Source organism: Nyctereutes procyonoides, unplaced genomic scaffold, assembly GCF_905146905.1.
Source record: "Nyctereutes procyonoides isolate TBG_1078 unplaced genomic scaffold, NYPRO_anot_genome, whole genome shotgun sequence".
In the NCBI taxonomy this organism is placed as follows: Eukaryota; Metazoa; Chordata; class Mammalia; order Carnivora; family Canidae; genus Nyctereutes; species Nyctereutes procyonoides.
Genome location: NW_026575121.1, coordinates 5,149,471 through 5,161,671, shown reverse-complemented (window position 1 = coordinate 5,161,671; position 12,201 = coordinate 5,149,471).

Here is a 12,201-nt window from a genome sequence, read left to right as displayed (position 1 = left end):
TAGCCCTTTCAACCTCAAAATGACTCAAAGAGCTTCTTGCTTGGATGGCTAGCTTTAATAGGAAGTCTGTGCACATTTGCCCTTTAGGGAATTTATATTCTCTATGAAAAATCAAATTCAAGGATGAACCTATTTAAACAACCTTATTAGCACAATACAAAGATTAATTAAGCAATAATCTCTGTAACACTGCTCAACAGTGGTTAACAGGTTTGCTGGTTAACTTCCTAAAGCTAAATCCATGGTGGTGGATGTTTTAGGCCACTGGTTAACCACAGTAATAGTTTTAACGAAGCTTAGCACTGCCTTCAGTTGCCCTTGATGATTTGGAACAGTTGTAATGAATTCATGAATATTACCCATGAGACACCAGTACAGATGGAAAGAACTGGCATTTATCCATGGGGGGGCCCGAGGGCAAGGATGGAGATAACAATAGCGACGGATTGCTTCCCAAGTGTGAAAACTGTATTATAGCTTCCCTTTTAAAATAATTTTTTTGTTATTTTAAATAATTTTGTCCGTTCCCCGCCCCCCCAGGCCCCCCCCATCGCTACAGATGTCATTTAATTAACATGGAAAAATATTGCGGAGAACTGAAGTCTGGGAATTGAGAGTAAAAATTAATGAGGCCTAAGAAAACTTTATTAGCTATATTTACATGTTAATATGAAAAAAAAGCTACATTAAATGAATGAAAGTTTTAGGTGAACTTAACTGGAACCTGACCAATTCTAATGATGCTATCACAAAACTCCTGTCCTCACTTCAAGGAATAAATGTGAAGGAAAAAAAACTCCATAAATTTTATGACTGAGTAGGCAAATTTCACTTATTCCACAACCAGATTCAGCCAACATTTGAGCGTTCCCTTTTGTTAAAAGATAAACTAAAGCACGTTTAAACATCTTAAGAGTTTATCTGGGCAAAAAGATTGGAACCAGGAAGTGCCACAGTGGAAGCATCCCACCTGGGCCAAGACTTTTATGGAGAAGAGGTGGAAGCAAAACAAGGAAATGATCTGGTCAGTGATAGCTTGAGTGTTCGCCTAATTTGGGAAAGCCTAGTTGGCGGCTTGTGATTAGTTCTCCTTAGGTTTTGGTTTCTTAACCTTGAGGCATTTCAAGCTGAGGTTTGGGGTTGCTTAGGAAGCTTCCTAAGACATTGGAATCACCTGGTCTAACGGCTTCCTTGTTTGATTAATGTAGCCCTATGTTCAAGGGCAAAGAGCTCACCGTGCTGGAATGAGATGGGTACTAAAAATTTCACTTGAAAATAGTCCCTGAATTCAAGTTATTTATAGTCTGGGAAACCAGCTGGGCACATACAGACCCAGCCAACTAGAATGTAACTAGAGAAGTAACAGAATAGAGACCATAATACCCATCTTTTCCTTCGACGTGGATGGAACTGGAAGGTCTTATGCTGAGTGAAGTAAGTCAATCGGAGAAGGACAATCATGATATGGCTTCACTCATACGGGGAATATTCGAAATAGTGAAAGGGACTATAAGGGAAAGAAGGGGACCTGAGTGGGGAAAAATTAGAAAGGGAGACAAACCATGAGAGACTCCTAACTCTGGGAAATAAACAAAGGGTTGTGGAAGGGGAGGTGGGTGGGAGGATGGGGTAACCAGGTGATGGACACTAAGGGGGGGCACTTGACGGGATGAGCACTGGGTGTTATACTATATGTTGGCAAATTGAATTTAAATTTTAAAAATAGAAAAATAAAAAGTAAACCCAGTGTCCAGTAGAGGGATGCTATGAGAGACAAAAACAAGCTGCAGAGAGAAGACAACATTTAACTTGGAATGAGAAAAGGTTCATCAAAGAAGAAGCATTTGAACTGTATCTGAAGGATAAATATAGATTCAATATAAAATAAAGGGAGAATGGGAGCAAGGAGCAGGCAGGTGGTGTTCAAGGCAGGAGAAACAACATCCAACGTTATGAAATTACTTACGTGTCTGGCACCATGCTGTAGGGGAGGAAAAAGATTTCCTCAGCCTTCTTAGGATCCCTGACTAGGCCTGGAAATTCAAGTGACAGATTAATAGGAGAAAAACATTCACATTTATTTAATATAAATTTTATGCAACATAAGAGGCTTCATAAGAAAATACCTAAAGAAACTGTTAAACTTGAGTGGTTTTTTTTTTTCTTTGCTAGGTTTGATGAGGATGAGATGTTGTGGGGAAAATAGGATAAAAGAGTAGGAGCTAAATGTAATAAACTGGGAGTTTCTTTGCAAGACCTTAGATTCTTCTCAGCATCCCTCCATCTTGAAGATAGGGAGGGACACCTCTCACCCAAGGGTCTTATGATGTATTTCAAGGGCAAGGGAGGAGGGAAGGTCAGCAAGATCTTCCTGCATCTGCTGTTTCTCAAATTCCTTCAGTTGAAAATGTTCAATACATCAAGGTGCCCTGTTTTGGGGTAGTGTGTTTGGAACCCTGTCAGTGTCCTAATCTAGACACACAAAGGTAAATAAGGCACAATAGCCAAGACACAATCTCACAGAAGATGAACAAGCCTACAGAGTCCTGGAGCTCTATTGGGTATAAAAAGAAAGAGAAATGGTGACGGGAGGGAGATAGGTCTAAACGTAGGTTGGGGTGAGATTGTGAATGGTGTTCACAGACCAAGCTCTGTCTGGACTGTGTTCCCCTAGAACACGGAAGCATTCACAGAATTTTTTTTTTTTTTTTTAAGTAGAGGAGTGACAGAGAAATTCCTGGAAATTTAAAACAACCTACAACCCAACTCCTTTACTTTATAGATTGAGAAAATGACACTCAAAGAGATTAAGTGATTTTCTTAAGTTTATTTACTTGACAGTGGCAGGACCCCCGCTAGAAACCAGGTCAATCATGTCTGTATTTCAGGATAATTTAGAAAGATTATTCTGGTGGCAATGTAGAGAACGGATTAGGAAGATAGGGCTGAGGGAGAGTGTCTGAATAACAAGCAGCAGCCAGGAGGATGTTGAATGGTCCAAATCAAGAAATGATGAGATCTAGGATTTAGCGTAAACGGGCGTTTTGGTGTCATTTTGATGTTTTTGTTAGTTTCTAAACATGATATGCTTTAAAATCAGAATCATTCTTCTTAATCATTCTTTTATAGAAGTCTCCTGAGTTTGTGTGTTTTTCTTTTTTCTTTTTTAATCACAATAGAGGTCAGAAATAAGGTATAACTCCCCATTCCCTACCTGCAAGTGCTAAGAAGGTGTCCTGTATATGTCCTAGAGTATTTTGCCCTAATTTCTTGGTTTTGCAAGAATGAACTACTTTGGGGCTTGATTAATTGCAGATACATCGTGTGGTACGTTTAAAGGTTACTGCATGCAAAGCTTAATAAAAGCCTAATTCTTTAAGTATTTTTAAAATACTGTGAATCTGTGCTTGAACTGTGGCTGTGAACATGTACAGAAGGGAGAAGTGACCACACTACATGTCACCTGTGTTCATTCACTAGGGCTGCCCTAACAAGCTACTACACACTGAGTAGCTTAAACACGGAAATTTACTTTTAGGCAGTTCTGGAGGGTGAAAGTCAAAGATCAAGGTACCAGTAGGGCTGACTTTCTTTGAGGCTCCTCTCCTTGATGGGTAGATGGTTATCCTTCTTGCTGCCTCTTGACATGGTTATTTCTTGGTGCAAGTGTACCCCCATGGTGTCTCTTCCTCTTAGGACACCAGGCATATTGGATTAGGGTCCCACTGTAATGAATTGTAACCTAATCATCTCCAAATGCATTATACCCTGAGGTACTGGGATTGGGATTTCAACATGTGAATTTGGAGAAAGGGGGGAGACACAACTCAGCCCATACTACTGCTCTGTAAAGAATTAGTGAGATGTAAATGATAGGTGCAGTTACCTTGCATTTATACTTTGCAGTCTACACAGCAATTTTACATGCTAATCTCATTTAATTTGAATGGAGTTTTCTTATTTGATCCACAGTTTTCTTTTTTTTTCTTAAAAAAATTTTTTTTTGTTGTCGATCCAAAGTTTTCTTACCAGAGAAGCACCTACAGAAGAATTCCTCCCATTAGAGTTTATCTGGAATGATTAGGAGATGCAGGTTGAAAAACGTCCAAATTATGTTCTAGTAATCTTTAAATCTCAGCTATCTTTAGATCCAGCTTATTTGGAAGATAATAAACAACATAAAAAAGTGTGACTTAAATGCCATATCCTTTCTCTCTTCTGATGGAGGAACAAATCCTATTAAAAACAAAAACAAAATTTAAGAAACCCTAAGCTAAAGAATTAGAAGGTTTGAGGGTTTGGCTGGGACTGGAGGATCCACTTCCAAGATGGCGCATTCACAAGGCTATTGACCAAAAGCCTTGGTTTCTCACTGCATGGACTTCTCCAGAGTGTTTCATAATGTCCTTGGACATGACAGCTGGCTTATCCACAGGAAGTGATCTAAGAGAACAAATAAAAGGCTACCATGCCTCTTAGGACCTAAGCTCTATTTCTGTGAAAAGTGCCATTGGAATTTTGATAAGGTCTGCACTGAACCTGTAGATAGCTTCGGGTAGTAAGGACATTTTAGCAATAATAATTCTATCAGTCCACATGGGGGATCTTTCCACTTCTTTGTTCTTTTCTGTCATCTATGTCTATAGTTTAAATATTTAGGTCTAGGGGCACCTGGGTGGCTCAGCTGGTTAAGCATCTGCCTTCAACTCAGGTCATGATCCCAGGGTCCTGGGATGGAGCCCCGCGTTGGGCTCTCTGCTCAGTGAGGAGCCTGCTTCTCTCTCTCTCCCTCTGCCTGCTGCTCTGCCCGTTTTGGCTCGCTCTGTCAGATAAATCAATTAAACCTTTAAAAAATTGTGCAGGTCTTTTACCTCCTTGGTTAAATTGATTCCTAGGTGCTTAGTTCTTTTTGATGCAGTTATAAGGGGGATTGTTTTCTCAATTTCCCTTTTTGATTGTTTATTAGTAGCATATAGAAGCTCAACAGATTTTTATATGTTGACTTTTGTATCCCACAATTTTACTGAATTTGTTCATCAGTTCTTTATATATATATATATATATATATATATATATATATATATATATTGATGGAGTTCAGGGTTGTCTATATATAATACTGTGTTCTCTGCAAGAAGTAAAAAGAGTTTTCTTTCTTCCTTTTCAAATTGGATGACTCCCGCACCCCCTTCTTCTTGCCTAATTGCTCTGGCTAAGACTCCCAGTACTATGTTAAATAAAAGTGGTGAGAACGGGCATCCTGGTCAAGTTCTGATCTTAGAGGAAAAGTATTTTGCTTTTCACCACTGAGTTTGATGATAACTGTGGGTGTGTCATATATGGCCTTTATTATGTTGAGGTGGGTTCCTTCTATATCTGCTTTGTTGAGGAATTTTTATCATGATGTACATTAAATTTGGCTAGTGTTTTTCCTGCATCTGTTGAGGTAATCACAGGAGTTTTATCCTCCATTTTGTTAATGGGGTGCATCACACTGATTTGTTGAACCATCCTTGCATCTCTGGAGTAAATCCCATTTGATCATGGCATATGATCCTTTTCATGTATCAGTGAATTTGGTTTGTTAATATTTGGTTAATGATTTTTGCATCTATGTTCATCCAGGTATTGGCCTGTAATTCTATTTTCTCATGGTGTTCTTTTCTGGTTTTGGTATCAGGTATTAATGTCTCATCAAATGAGTTTGGAAGTGTTCCCTACTCATTTTTAGAAAGAGTTTCAGATGGATTGGTATTACTTTTCATTTAATTGTTGGTAGAATTCATCCCTGAAGCCATCTGGTCCTGGACTTTGTTTTGTTGGAAGTTTTTTTGATGACCTACTCAATCTCCTTACTAGGTAATCAGTGTGTTGAGATTTTCCATTTCTTAATGACTCAGTGTTGGTGGGTTATAGGTTTCTAGGAACTTATCAATTTCCTCTAGGTTTTCCAACTTGTTGGAGAATAATTACTCAGGTAGCGTCATAATCCTTTGTATTTCTGTGGTATCAGTTGTGACATACACTCTTTCATTTCTGATTTTATTTGAACTCTTATTTTACTTATTATTACTCTTATTGATCTCTTTTATTTTACTCTGTTCTTCCTGTGAGTTGAGCTAAATGTTTTTTTCTTGAAAAAACAAACAAACAGCTCTTAGTTTTATTGTTATTTTCTATTGTCTTTTTAGTCTCTATTTCATTGATTTCTCCTCTGATCTTTTTTTAAATTTTCCTTCCCTAGCTTTAGGGTTTGTTTCTTCTTTTTCTAGTTCCTTGATGTACAAAGTTAGATTTTTATCTAAGATCTTTCTTGTTTGTTAGGGTAGGGTTTTATCACTACGAACATCCTTCTTAGATTCACTTTGCTGCATCCTATAGTTTGGGTATCTTGTATTTCCATTTTCATTCATCCCAAGGCATTTTTAATTTTCTCTTTCAATTTCTTTTTTGAGTCATTGGTTGTGTATAACATGTTGTTTAATCTCTACATACTTTGAATTTTCCAGTTTTCTCTTGTAATTGATTTTTAGTTTCATATCACGTTGGTCAGAAAACATGCTCGATATTACTTTAATTTTAAACTTATTAAGGCTTATTTTGTGGCCTACCATGATTTATCCTGGTGAATATTCTATGTGTGCTTGAAAAAAATGTATATTATGTTGCTTAAGAATGGAATGCTCTGTATTTTCATTAAATCCATCTGGTCTAATGTCATTTTCTCATTGATTTTTCTATCTGGATGGTCTACCCATTGACGAAAGTAGCACATTAAAGTCCTCTGCTACTACCTTATTGCTACCTATTTCTTCCATTTAGATCTGTTACTATTTGCTTTTATATTTAGGTGCTTCTCTGCCAGTTGCATAAATATTTATATATCATCTTGTTGGATTGAACTCTATTATTATATAGTGAGCTTTTTTGTGTCTTATTACAGTCTTTGTCTTCAAGTCTATTTCATCTGACAAGTATAGCTACCTTAGCTTTCTTTTGGTTTTCATGTGCATGGAATATCTTTTTTTCATTCCTTTACTGTCAGGCTATGTGTTCATATATTTGAAGTAAGTTTCTTATAGGCAGCATATAAATGGGTCTTGTTTATTTTTTTTACCCACAAAGCCACTCTGTCTTTTAACCAGAGACTTTAGTCCACTTACACTTAGTAATTTATGGGTATGTATCTATTGCTGTTTTCTTAATTGATTTCCGGTTCTTTTGTAATTCCTTTTTTCTTCTTTCTCTCTTTGTGACTCGATTTTTTTGTCGTTGTTGTTGTTTATTGTAATGTACTTAGATTCCTTTCTCTTTACCTTTTGTGTTGTTTTTGCTTTGTGGTTACTGTGAAGCTTACATAAAATGACATATTTACAAAGGTCTAAGTTGATAACAACTTAAGTAGAACTCTTTCTACATTTTAACTCCCCCATTCCCAACATTTTTTTAAATTTATATATTTTTTTATTTTTTATTTATTTATGATAGTTACAGAGAGAGAGAGAGAGAGAGAGAGAGAGAGAGAGAGAGAGAGGCAGAGACACAGGCAGAGGGAGAAGCAGGCTCCATGCACCGGAAGCCTGACGTGGGACTCGATCCCGGGTCTCCAGGATTGCGCCCTGGGCCAAAGCCAGGCGCTAAACCGCTGCGCCACCCAGGGATCCCCCCATTCCCAACATTTTGTATAATGTCACAGTTTGCATCTTTTTATTTCGTATATCCATTATAAATTATTACAATTGTATATACTAGGTAGTATATATTACAGTATATAGTTAGGCCTTTTAATCTTCATATTAGCTTTATAAGTGATAAACACAGCACCTTTACAACATTGGATTGTTCTGGATTTTACTGTAGGTTTACTTTTACCAATGAGATTTTACTTTCAAATGTTTTCCTGTTACTAATCAGTACCCTTTCATATCAGCTTAAAGAAGTGCCTTTACTATTTCTTGTCAGGGCAGTCCAGGGGTGATGAACAACTTTAGCTTTTTCTTGTCTGGAAAACTCTTTACTCTTCTTCAATTCTATAAAAAAAAAAAAAAAAAGAAAGAAAGAAAAGAAATTTTGTTGGTAGAGTACTCTTAAAATTTTCTTTAAAAAAATTTTTTTAGTATAGTTGACACAAAATGTTACTTTAGTTTCAGGTGTACAACATAATAATTCAGCTTCTCTGCACATTATGCTATGCTCGCCACAAGTGTAGCTACCATACAATGGTATATCATTCGCTCTATGCCCTATGCCGTGTCTCTTATTCCTGTGGTTTATTCATTCTTGTGGAAGCCCATTTCTTCTACTCCCCTTCATCCGTTTTGCTCATCCTCTACCCTCTTGCCCTCTGGCAACCATCAGTTTGCTCTTTATATTTACAGGTCCGATTCTGCTTTTTGTTTGCTTGTCTTTTTTTTTTTTTTTAATTCCACTTATGAGTGACATAATTTGGTATTTGACTTTCTCAGTCTGACTTATTTCAATTAGCATAATACCCTCTAGGTCCATCCATGTTGTTGCAAATAGCATGATCTCGTTCTTTTTTTCGAGTGAGAAATCTTCCATTGTGTCTGTATGTATTTATGTATACATCTTCCTTATCCATTCACCTAGCAATGGACACTTAGGGTTGCATCCCTATGTTGGCTATCATGAATAATGCTGCAATAAACATAGGGGTGCACATCTTTTTTGAATTGGTGTTTTTGTTTTCTTTGGGTAAACTACTGGATCATATGGTATTTCTATTTTTAACTTTTTAAGGATCCTCGATACTGTTTCCCACAGTGGTTGCCCCAGTTTGCATCTCCACCAACAGGGCATGAGCGTTCCTTTTTCTCCAACACTTATTATTTCTTATTTATTTTAGCCATTCTTACGGGTGTGAGGTGCTATCTCATTTTGGTTTTAATTTGCATTTCCTTGATGATTAGTGATGTTGAACGTCATTTCAAATTTCTGTTGGCCATCTCTGTCTTCTTTGAAAAAAATGTCTGTGCAGATCCTCTACCCATTTTTTAATCAGATATTCTTTTTTATTTATTTATTTATTTTTTTGGTGTAGAGTTGTGTAAGTCTTTGTATATTTTTGGATACTAGCCCTTTATTGGATATATCATTTGCAAATATCTCCTCTCATTCCGTATGTTTTCTTTTTGGTTTTTTTGCTCATTTCCTTCACTTTGCAAAAACTTCTTATTTTTATGTAGTCCCAATTGCTTATTTTTGCTTTTGTTTTCCTTGCCTGAGGAGACATACCTAAACAAATGATGCTAAGGCTGATGTCAGATAAATAAATTACTGCTTATGTTCTCTTCTGGGGAGTTTTATGGTTTCAGGTCTCCCATTTAGGTCCTCAGTTCATTTCGAGGTTGTTTTTGTGGATGGTGTAAAAAGGGGTCCAGTCTCATTCTTTTGCATATGGATGTCCATTTTTCCCAACACTATTTTTTGAAGAGGCTACCTTTTCCCCCAGTGTATATTCTTGCCTCCTTTGTCCTAGATTAATTGACCATATAATTGCGGGTTTATTTTTGGACTGTTTATTCTGTTCTATTGATCACGTGTCTATTTTTGTTCCCAAACCATACTGTGTTTTTATTTTTAAATTTTACTTCTGATATAGTTAACATACAGTATTCTATTAGTGTCAGGCACAAGGACAATACTATATTGATTACTACAGCTTTGTAATAATACATCTTGAAATCTGGGATTGTGGTACCCCCAGCGTTGTTCTTTCTCAAAATTGCTTTGGCTATTTGGGGTCTTTTGTGGTTCCAAACAAATTTTAGGATTATTTATTCTACTTCAGAGAAAAATTTTGGTATTTTGACAGGGATTGCATTGAATCTGTAGATTGCTTTGCATACTATGGACATTTTTAACAATTTATTCCAATCCATGAGCATTTATGTCTTTCCACTTACTTGAGTCATTTAGAACTTTTTTCATCAATGTTTTATAGTTTTCAGGGTACAGGTCTTTTAGTTTTCAAATATAGTCCTAGGTATTTTATTGTTTTGGTGCAATTGTAAAGGGAATTGTTTTCTTAATTTCTCTTTCTGCTACTTTGTTATTAATGCATAGAGGCACAACTGATTTCTGGGTAGTAATTTTGTATCCAGCAACTTTACTGAATTCATGTATTACTTCATATAAATTTTTGGTGGAGACTTTAGGGTTTTTTATGTATAGTATCATGCCATCTGCAAAGAGTGATAGTTGTACCTCTTTCTAACAATTTGGATGCCTTTTATTTCTTTTTCTTGCTTAATTCCTGTCGGTAGGACTTCCAATACTACATTGAATAAAAGTGGCAAGAGTGAACATCTTTGTCTTATTCCTTAGGGGAGAAGCGCTCATTTTTTTTTTTTATCATTAAGTATGATGTTAATTGTGGGTTTGTCATACATGGCCCTTTTAATGCTGAGGTATGTTCTCTCTAAATCTACTTTGTTGGGAGTTTTTATCATGAACTGGTGTTAAATTTTATCAAATATTTTTCTGTATGTATCGAGATGATCATATGATTTCAATCCCTCATTTTAAAAAATGTGTATCATGCTTATTGATTTGCAAGTATTAAACTGTACTTCATCTTCAGAATAAATCCAACTTGACCATGAAGAATGATCCTTTTAACATATTGTTGAATGTGATTTCCTAATGTTTGTTGAGGATTTAGCTATCTATGTTCATCAGGGATATTAACCTGTGGTTTTTTTTGTTTTGTGGTACCTTTAGTTTTGGTATCAGGGTAAGCTGGCCTTATACAATATATTTGGAAATATTCCCTCTTTTATTTTTCAGAATAGTTTGGGGAATATAGTAATAACTCTTTAAATGCTTGATAGAATTCAGCTGTGAATCCATCTGCTTCTGGACTTCTATGATTTGGTCATTTTTTTATTAACAATTCTATTTTGTCACTAGTAATTCATCTGTTCAGATTTTTTATTTCTTCCTGATTTAGTTTTGACAAATTATATGTTTCCAGGAATTTATCTATTTCCTCTAGGTTGTCCAATTTGTTGGCATATAATATTTTCATAGTATTCTCTTATAATGCTTTGTATTCTTGTGATGTCAGTTATTCCTTCTCCTCTCTCATTTCTGATTTTTTTTTTTATTTTAAAGATTTTATTTATTTATTCATGAGAGACAGAGAGAGAGAGGCAGAGACTCAGGCAGAGGGAGAAGCAGGCTCCATGCAGGGAGCCTGATGTGGGACTTGATCCTGGGTCTCCAGGATCAGGCCCTGGATTGAAGGCGGCACTAAACCGCTGAGCCACCAGGGCTGCCCCTCATTTCTGATTTTATTTATTTGGATCCTTTCACTTTTTTTCTTAAGGAGTCTGGCTAAGGGTTTGCCAATTTTGTTTATTTTTTCAAAAAATTAGTTCTTGGTTAAATTGATTTTTTTTTAAATTAAAAAAATCTGTTATTTACGTCTACTCTTATCCTTATGATTTTTCCTTCTCTCACTTTGGGCTTTGTTTTCTTTTTCTAGTTTCTTTAGGTTTAGGGTTAGATTGTTTATTTGAGCTTTTTCTTATTTCTTAAGCTAGGCTTATTTTGCTAAATATTTTTCTTTCAGAACTGCTTTCACTTTATCCCCAAATTGTGGACCATGTGTTTTCTTTTTCATTAGTCTCTGTGTATTTTTTTCTTTGATTGCTTCATTGATCCATTGGTTATGTAGTTATCATGTTGTTTAGACTCCATGTTTGTGTTTTCTCAATTTTTTTTCCTGTGATTGATTTCTAGTTTCATACCATTGTAGTTGGAAAAAAATGCATGGTATAATCTTAATCTTCTTAAATTTATTGAGGCATGTTCTACATGTGATCTATTCTGGAAAATGTTCCATGTGCATTTGAAAAGAATGTATATATTCTGTTGTTTCTGGATGGAATGTTCTTTATATATCTGTTATGTCCATCTGGTCCAACATTCCATTCAAAAATACTATTTCCTTATTGATAATCTGCCTGGATTATCTATCCATTAATGTAAGTGGGATGTTCAAGTCCTTTACTAATATTTTATTATCATCAAATTCCCTCTTTATCTCTGTTAATATTTGCTTTATGTTTTTAGGTCCTCCAATGTTGGGTGCATAGATATTTACAATTGTTATATCCTCTTGTTGGACTGATCCCTTTATCATTGTGTAATGCCATCCTTTGTCTCTTACCACAG